The sequence below is a fragment of the Canis lupus genome, chromosome 4, assembly GCF_048164855.1.
Source record: "Canis lupus baileyi chromosome 4, mCanLup2.hap1, whole genome shotgun sequence".
NCBI lineage: Eukaryota > Metazoa > Chordata > Mammalia > Carnivora > Canidae > Canis > Canis lupus.
In genome coordinates this window covers 811,948-820,620 of record NC_132841.1, presented here as the reverse complement: position 1 = coordinate 820,620, position 8,673 = coordinate 811,948, and the positions used below count along the sequence as shown (strand labels likewise).

The 8,673-nt window shown below is 45.4% G+C and overlaps 1 long non-coding RNA gene across 4 annotated transcripts in view; it reads right to left on the bottom strand.

The window, feature by feature from the left end:
- Window positions 1-1,487: 1,487 nt before the first annotated feature.
- The window catches only part of LOC140631700 (uncharacterized), a 154,950-nt gene continuing 147,764 nt past the window's right edge, over window positions 1,488-8,673 (bottom strand). For 3 of the 4 annotated variants that reach the window (XR_012029191.1, XR_012029189.1, XR_012029190.1), the window contains one exon: window positions 1,488-2,221. This is a non-coding gene — a long non-coding RNA (uncharacterized lncRNA). The remainder of the gene's footprint in view (window positions 2,222-8,673) is intronic. The other variant, XR_012029192.1, reaches the window with a different exon arrangement.

Genomic DNA, 8,673 nt, shown 5'->3' with positions numbered 1-8,673 from the left:
GCCATTATAAATGACAAATACCCACCATTTGCTTCAACGTGGATGTAACTGGAAGGCATTACGCTGAGTGAAGTAACTCAATCAGAGAAGGACAAACATTGTATGTTCTCATTCACTTGGGGAATATAAGGGAAGGGAGAAGGAATGTGTGGGAAATATCAGAAAGGGAGACAACATAAAGACTCCTAACTCTGGGAAACGAACTAGGGGTGATGGTAGGGGAGGAGGGCTGGGGTGGGGGTGAATGTGTGATGGGCACTGAGGGGGGCAGTTGATGGGATGAGCACTGGGTGTTATTCTGTATGTGGGCAAATTGAACACACACACAAAAATAAATTTATTATTAAGAAAAAAAAAAGAAGGAAGAAAAAGTGGCACCTGGGTGGCTCAGACAGTTAAGCTTCTGACTTAGACTCAGATCATGATCCAGGTCCCAAGAAAGACTCCCTGTTCAGCAGGGAACCTGCTTCTCCTTCTCCCTCTGTCCCTCTCGCTCACGGTTTTTCTCTCCTCTCTCTCTCAATTAATTAAATAGCGTCTTTGAAAAAGACACAAACAAACCCAAAATGAAGAGAAATCTCCCATGTAGAAGAATTTCAAACAATTTGTGAAGACATTCCACCCTCAAGTTCATGAGCATAGCTTCCCACTCTTATGAGTGCAATACACATAGTAACTTCCTTCTACAAAATATATTATGAAAAACTTAAAAAATAATGATAATATAATATTAATAATAATAATAACAATAACAATAAAGAATCACTTTACTACGGAGAAAGCTGACAAACACTACATCAGCAAGATGATCAGATGGATACCAAGACTGATAAATTATGTTGATAGTATCTATCCTTTATATGATATAATAAAAAAGCAGTATATCTCTGTATATAATCCACAAAAACAGTTCAATCATGAGATAAACAACAGACATGTCCCAACTGAGGGAAATTTTACAAAATACTCTACTTCTCAAAGCATTCCAATTCAACGACAACAAGGAAAGGCTGAAAGACTGTCACAATCCAGAGGAGCCTAAGAAAACATGAGGACAAATGGAGTGTGATATGAGGAATGGTAACTTAGCAAAAACTATGGAAATCTGAATAAAGCATTGTCCTTGGTTAATGCAAATATTTTAATATTGATTCATTAGCTAATATTTGAACCATACTGATATATAAATAATTGGAAAAATTGAGTGCAAGTGAATGAGAATTTTCTTACTATCTTCTCAATTTCCCTATAAATCTTTGTTTTTATTCCAATAAATAAGATTTATTTTGAAAATTGAGTTAAATAAATCAGGCTCCAAGTGTGAAGACATTTTAAGAATAGTTGAAGTAACTTTTGCCTTATTCTTAGAGAGTTCCTTCGTTGGGAACAAAGTAAAAATTTAATATCAGAAGGAAAGAAAAACAGTTATGAACACGTACAATGCCTTCTCAACCTGAAAAGCAGGAAAGGATAATAAATAGCAAAAATCAGATTAAAAAACTTCTATTATAATAGACACCATATTGCAAGTGCATTTAAAATTAGCAAGGCATAACATTTATCTCCTTGACATTTGTCTTCCAAAGAGTTCACAGTGTTTCAGTGTCAGTTGAAACAGGGGAAGAAACTCAGGGAGAATCCTTCACATAATAATAGGACCATTGGTAATAATGTCTCTCAGTTATTTCCAAATCCATAAAGATGCATTTTCTGATGAGTGACGGAGCTGTGAAGAAATAGTTGAGAAAGCCTCATCCCTCTGAATTACTAGTGTCAGAATATTTTAACAATACTACTACGGATAGTACTTTATCCATATTAACAGTCAATACGTCTCAGATTGGAATCTGAGCAATCAGATGGGCAGAGAAAAAACGCTTTGACTTGCTCCTCATCTTTTAAAGGCAAAGGAGAACTTTTCTATGTACAAAGTCAGTTGTCAAGATAGCCTTAGGGAATAAGAGTCTGCAGCATCAAATCACGCTGCATAGCTGATACGCCGATCTCCAGGTCTTCCTGATTGCAAATCCCGGGGCTTGTCCCCCAACACAGGCTGCCACGCTGAGGTCATTTGCAATTGCTCTCTTAGGAGCTCCGGGGAGGGCGGCAGGAGCTAGAGAGTATGGGACGGGACGCGTGGAAGCCGAGAACATTACGGCCATTCCACTGTAAGTTCAGCATTTGCACAAGTCCAGCAATCCCAGGCCCCTGTGAAGAAGAGCTGAAATTTACATTACTTCAGTTACAGGAAAAAAACAAAAATTTACAGCTTAATGTCCAGAATGCCCCAGAATAGAATAAAAACTGAGCCGAAGCCAAGGGCTGGAAGCCCCTATTAGAATGAGAAGAGTGCTCAATGCCCTTGAAGGCCCCATATCAAAAAGTGAACAGAACTTGAGGAATTGCTCCAGCCCTTCTGGAGGTCCCCGAGACCAGGCCCTTAAAACTAAGTTAAAACCGTCCTCGGGGTCCAACTCCCTGCTCCACTCTGTGGGGTATACTTGGACCCATGCTCGAGTTTGTATAACAACCCTCGTTGTTTGCATCAGTGTTGGCTCCTTAGTGGTTTCTCGGATTCGCCATCTTGTGCACAACACCCCCATGTCCCCTTCCCACCTGGACTGACCCCCTGTCCCCTCCCACCCAGGCTGACCCTAAGTCACCTCCCCGCACACAACAGCTGGGCACAGGCCCTCACACAGGTCCATGGGCATGCTGGGCACCCCCGCCATCCCCAGCTTCCCAGGGGAAGGAAGGAGGATTCGGCAGGACACAGTCCCATGGTGGCCCCTGGGCTCCCTGCCCAGGATGGCACCTGGTGACATGTCGGGGTCTGAGTCCCTGACGCTGGCTCCTCCTCCATGGTATTCACACAGGAAATGAAATAAGAGGCCCTGGTCTCCTCCAGGGACATCAAGCATGTGGACCTGGACATCAACATGACGTTCAGCAGTCACATCATGTTTTGGGACTACTACGGGGTAGGGTGAGGCTGAGGTGCCAGGGGGGATTGGGACCCGGGGGAGGACTGGTGGCTTCTGGGAAGGGAACATGGGGCTTCTGAGGCCGGGGGAAGAACAGCAGCCAACAAAACACAGCGCCATGGTAGGGTGCTGAGGATGACCTCCGTGTCTCTACCTCTGGTGTCTCAGGGATGAGGAGGCCACTAGGATGGGGCCTCCAGGGGTTGCCATGTGAGCTGATCCCCAAAGAGGTGACGGACGGCACCCTGAAAACCAGGTGCCTGGGTGGGGGCCATGGGGGGCATTAAGGGGACCTGGGGGCAGGTTGCATGGCTGTGACTGGAGGAGGACACACATTGATCCGATGAGGGTCTGAAGGGTCAGAGTGACACCCACCCTCGGTGCTTTATATATTTCTAAATTCTATGCATTTAATTTGAGACAACTTGCAATTTGTAAACATACATAGTATGATGACCCCCAGATAATGCGCCCAGTCCAGCCAGGGCCCTGAACTGACCACACGGGGCCCCTGAGACAGGTGTCACAATAAACCTAAGACTGTGGTCGCCTTTATCTGTAGATGTCTCGGTGTGCATCTTAGAGAAAGGGGATGCCCTGTGTCCGCAGGCCCCCCACGCCATCCCCTTCATTCCCCACCCACACACTATCCCCCTACATCATTATCCCTCATGGCATCCCCCCTACACCATCCCCCTCAAACCCACACAACCCCAAACAAACCCCACCCACACTATACCCCAACACCATCCCCCCTACACCATCCCCCTAAATCCACAACCATCATACCCCTGACCCCACACCATCCACTCACACACCATCGCCCCTCAGCAAGGACCCGGTGCAGCTGCCCCCTGTGGATCATGGTCAGCCTCCCCATGGTTCTCTGGACAGCCTGCTACCATCAGAAGCCCGGTGTCCCATAGTGTATCCAGGGGTTGCAGGGAGGAGGAAAGACAGGGAGCCCCCGACAGGGTGGGTGCAGGTGCATGGAGCAGAGGAAGCACTGTGCCCTGCCTCCTCCTACTCTTCCTCCTGGAGGGCGGCACAACCTTCACAGGACACCAGCCCCTAACCCAGAGGGACCTGGGCTGACTTGGGCCCAGGCTCTTTGGGGGCTGCGTTGATTTGAGCCCACACCAGTCCCAACTCAAAGACTAATGGAATCAGGCCCCATGGCCCTGGCCAGCCCTGGATTCTGGCCCTGGGCTGAGTGAGCCCTCTCAGAGCTTGATGTGGCCTCCTGGGCCCTGGGCGTGCCCCACAGATCCAGGTCGCTGATCTAGGGCAGCCCTGGGGATCCCAGGACACACCAGTGTGGGGAGAGGAGGGGTAAGCCAGTGGGGCCCACCCACACCCACACCAGGAGGCAGACTCCTCCAGGTGCTCCAGCCCCAGAGAGCCTGAAGCCGGGGTCCGGCTGCCCTGCGGGGACCCAGAGCAGGAGGCCATGAGCGACAGGTCCAGGTCAGCTCTGCTGTCCTCAGAACCGTCAATCAGGGTGAAACCTCAGGACACTTGCCCCCACCCGGAGTCCACACATTCTCCCAGGTGGGGGACTCCAGCACCCGCTCCCCCACCCCGTGTGATTCTTGCCCCCCCTTAAAGGACAGAAAGGTCTCCTTCCCCAGGGGAAGGCACGAACTCATGACTCTGAGCCTTTGCTGTAGAAACTCAATAAAGTGTTGTGGTGTGAAAATTCAGAGCCAACCCATTTCTGTGTCTCCCAGAACTATGTGCACGGGGCATGGAGAGACCCCCAGAAAGGAGGAGGGAGCACCACCTAGGCCCCAACTAGCCCCTGCAGGGGCACCTCCAGGCACACACAGCTGACCTCCCCACGTGCCTTCTAGGGGAGGCCGGATCCACTGCTTTACATGGGAATGTGGCTGAGCCAGAACTTCCAGCTCTGCTGACCCTCCAGCTGAAAGTTCCTGCATGAGTGAGCCCCCCGTGGCCAGGAGAGCCCAGCTAGCCGCCCAGCGCCAGCACCAGAAATGATGTTCTGCCAACAATTTCGGGGTTTTGGGTGACCCAGCCAGAGGATCTGATGGCTGCACGGGATAGCTGCATGTGATAGACACACACGCAGCTCAAAACCACAAAAGTCAGAATCCCCCCAATGTTGTCAAACAGCAGCCAGATGGTTACATACACTACAATGTGGTCCCCAATAGGATATTTGGAAAACGCTATAAGCCATGACTGCAGAGGTGTTGGAGGTACGGAGATGTCTTTGCTGTGTTCTAAAAAGGAGGACAGAGGGGCAGGAAGCATCCTCCAGAGGTGGGGGGCCCTCCTAGGAAAGGAAACCAGGTCCCTATGAAGGCTACGGAGGGTGAAATATTTCCTCCTCTCTTTCAGCTTCTGCTTTCTCTCCTCTCTTTTTGTCCTATTCCCAATTCAATTTGTTTTTGGCCACTCTGCACTCAGCAAAATGACTAGAAGGAAAACCTCACCTCAAAAGAAAGAATCAGAAACAGTCGTCTCTCTCACAGAGTTACAAAATCTGGATTACAATTCAATTGCAGAAAGCCAATTCAGAAGCACTACTATACAGCTACTGGTGGCTCTAGGAAAAAGAATAAAGGACTCAAGAGACTTCATGACTGCAGAATTTAGATCCAATCAGGCCGAAATAAAAAGCAATTGAATGAGATGCAATCCGAACTGGAAGTCCTAACGATGAGGCATAACGAGGTGGAAGAACGAGTGAGTGACATAGAAGACAAGTTGATGGCAAAGAAGGAAACTGAGGAAAAAAGACAGACAATTAAAAGACAAGGAAGACAGATTAAGGGAAATAAACGACAGCCTGAGGAAGAAAAACTTATGTGTAATTGGGGTTCCCGAGGGTGCCAAAATGGACAGAGGGCCAGAATATGTATTTGAACAAATCCTAGCTGAAAACATTCCTAATCTGGGAAGGCAAACAGGCATTCAGATCCAGGAAATAGAGAGATCTCCCCTAAAATCAATAAAAACTGTCCAACATCTCAACATTTAATAGTGAAGCTTGCAAATTCCAAAGATAAAGAGAAGATCCTTAAAGCAGCAAGAGACAAGAAAATCCTCACCTTTATGGGGAGGAGCACTAGGGTAACAGCAGACCTCTCCACAGTGACCTGGCAGGCCAGAAAGGGCTGGCAGGATATATTCAGGGTCCTCCATGAGAAGAACATGCAACCAAGAATACTTTATCCAGCAAGGCTCTCATTCAAAATGGAAGGAGAGATAAAGAGCTTCCAAGACAGGCAGGAACTGAAAGAATATGTGACCTCCAAACCAGCTCTGCAAGAAATTTTATGGGGGACTCTTAAAATTCCCCTTTAAGAAGTTCAGTGGAACAATCCACAAAACAAGAGCTGAAAAGATATCATGATGACACTAAACTCATATCTGTCGATAGTAACTCTGAACGTGAACAGGCTTAATGACCCCATCAAAAGGCGCAGGGTTTCAGACTGGATAAAAAAGCAGGACCCATCTATTTGCTGTCTCCAAGAGACTCATTTTAGACAGAAGGACACCTACAACCTGAAAATGAAATGTTGGAGAAAAATTTACCATTCAAAGGGTCCTCAAAAGAGAGCAGGGGTAGCCATCCTTATATCAGATAAACTAAAATTTACCCAGAAGACTATAGAGAGAGATGAAGAGGGACACTAAATCATACTTAAGGGATCTATCCAACAAGAGGACTTTACAATCCTCAATATATGCCCAGAATGTAGGAGCTGCCAAATATTTAAACCAATTAATAACCAAAGTGAAGAAATACGTAGATAATAATACACTTATACTTGGTGACTTCAATCTAGCTCTTTCTACCCTCGATAGGTTTCTAAGGACAACATTTCCAAAGAAAGAAGAGCTTTAAATGATACACTGGAGTAGATGGATTTCATAGAAATCTACAGAACTTTACATCCAGACTGAACTGAATACACATTCTTCTCAAGTGCACATGGAACTTTCTCCAGAATAGACCACATACTGGGTCACAAATAGGGTCTGAACCAATACCAAGGGATTGGGATCGTCCCCTGCATATTCTCAGACCATAATGAATTGAAATTAGAACTAAATCACAACAAGAAGTTTGGAAGGACCTCAAACATGTGGAGGTGAAGGATCATCCTGCTAAAAGACGAAAGGGTCAACCAGGAAATGAAGGAAGAATTAAAAAGATACATGGAAACTAATGAGAATGAACATACAACCATTCAAAATCTTTGGGATGCAGCAAAAGCAGTCCTAAGGGGGAAATACATCACAATACAAGAATCCATTCAGAAACAGGAAACTACTCAAATACAAAAGCTAACCTTACACATAAAGGGGCTAGAGGAAGAAAAAGCAGATAGATCCTACACCCAACAGAAGAAGAGAGTTAATTAAAATTCGAGCAGAACTCAAGGAAATCAAGACCAGAAGAACTGTGGAACAGATCAACAGAACGAGTAGTTGGTTCTTTGAACGAATTAATAAGATAGATAAACCATTAGCCAACCTTATGAAAAAGAAGAGAGAGAAGACTCAAATTAATAAAATCATGAATGAGAAAGGAGAGGTCACTACCAACACCAAGGAAATACAAACGATTTTAAAAACATTATGAACAGCCATACGCCAATAAATTAGGCAATCTAGAAGAAATGGACGCATTCCTGGAAAGACACAAACTACCAAAACTGCAACAGGAAGAAATAGAAAACCTAAACAGGACAATAACCAGGGAGGAAATTGAAGCAGTCATCCAAAACGTCCCAAGACACAAAAGTCCAGGGCCAGATGGCTTCCCAGGGGTATTCTATCAAACGTTTAAAGAAGAAACCATACCTATCCTACTAAAGCTGTTTGGAAAGACAGAAAGAGATGGAGTCCTTCCAAATTCGTTCTATGAAGCCAGCCTCACCTTAATTCCAAAACCAGACAAAGACCCCACCAAAAAGGAGAATTATAGATCAATAGCCCTGATGAACATGGATGCAAAAATTGTCAACAAGATACTATCCAATAGGATCCAACAATACATTAAGAAAATTATTCACCATGACCTAGTAGGATTTATCACCCGGGACACAAGGCTGGTTTAACACTCGTAAAACAATCAATGTGATTCATCACATCAGCAAGAGAAAAACCAAGAACCATGTGATCATCTCATTAGATACAGAGAAAGCATTTGACAAAATAGAGCATCCATTCCTGGTCAAAACACTTCAGAGCATAGGGATAGAGGGAACATTCCTCGACATCTTAAAAGCCATCTATGAAAAGCCCACTACAAATATCATTCTCAATGGGGCAGTACTGGGAGCCTTTCCCCTAAGATCAGGAACAATACACGGATGTCCACTCTCACCACGGTTATTCAACATAGTACTGGAAGTCCTGCCTCAGCAATCAGACAAAAAAAAGAAATAAAGGCATTCAAATTGACAAAGAAGAAGTTAAACTCTCCCTCTTCACCGATGACATGATACTCTACATAGAAAACCCAAAAGCCTCCACCCCAAGGTTGCTAGAACTCATACAGCAATTTAGTAGCATTGAAGGATACAAAATCAATGCCTGGCAATCAATGGCATTTCTATACACAAACAATGAGACTGAAGAAAGAGAAATTAAGGAGTCAATCTCATTTAAAATTGCACCCAAAAGCATAAGATACCTAGGAATAAAC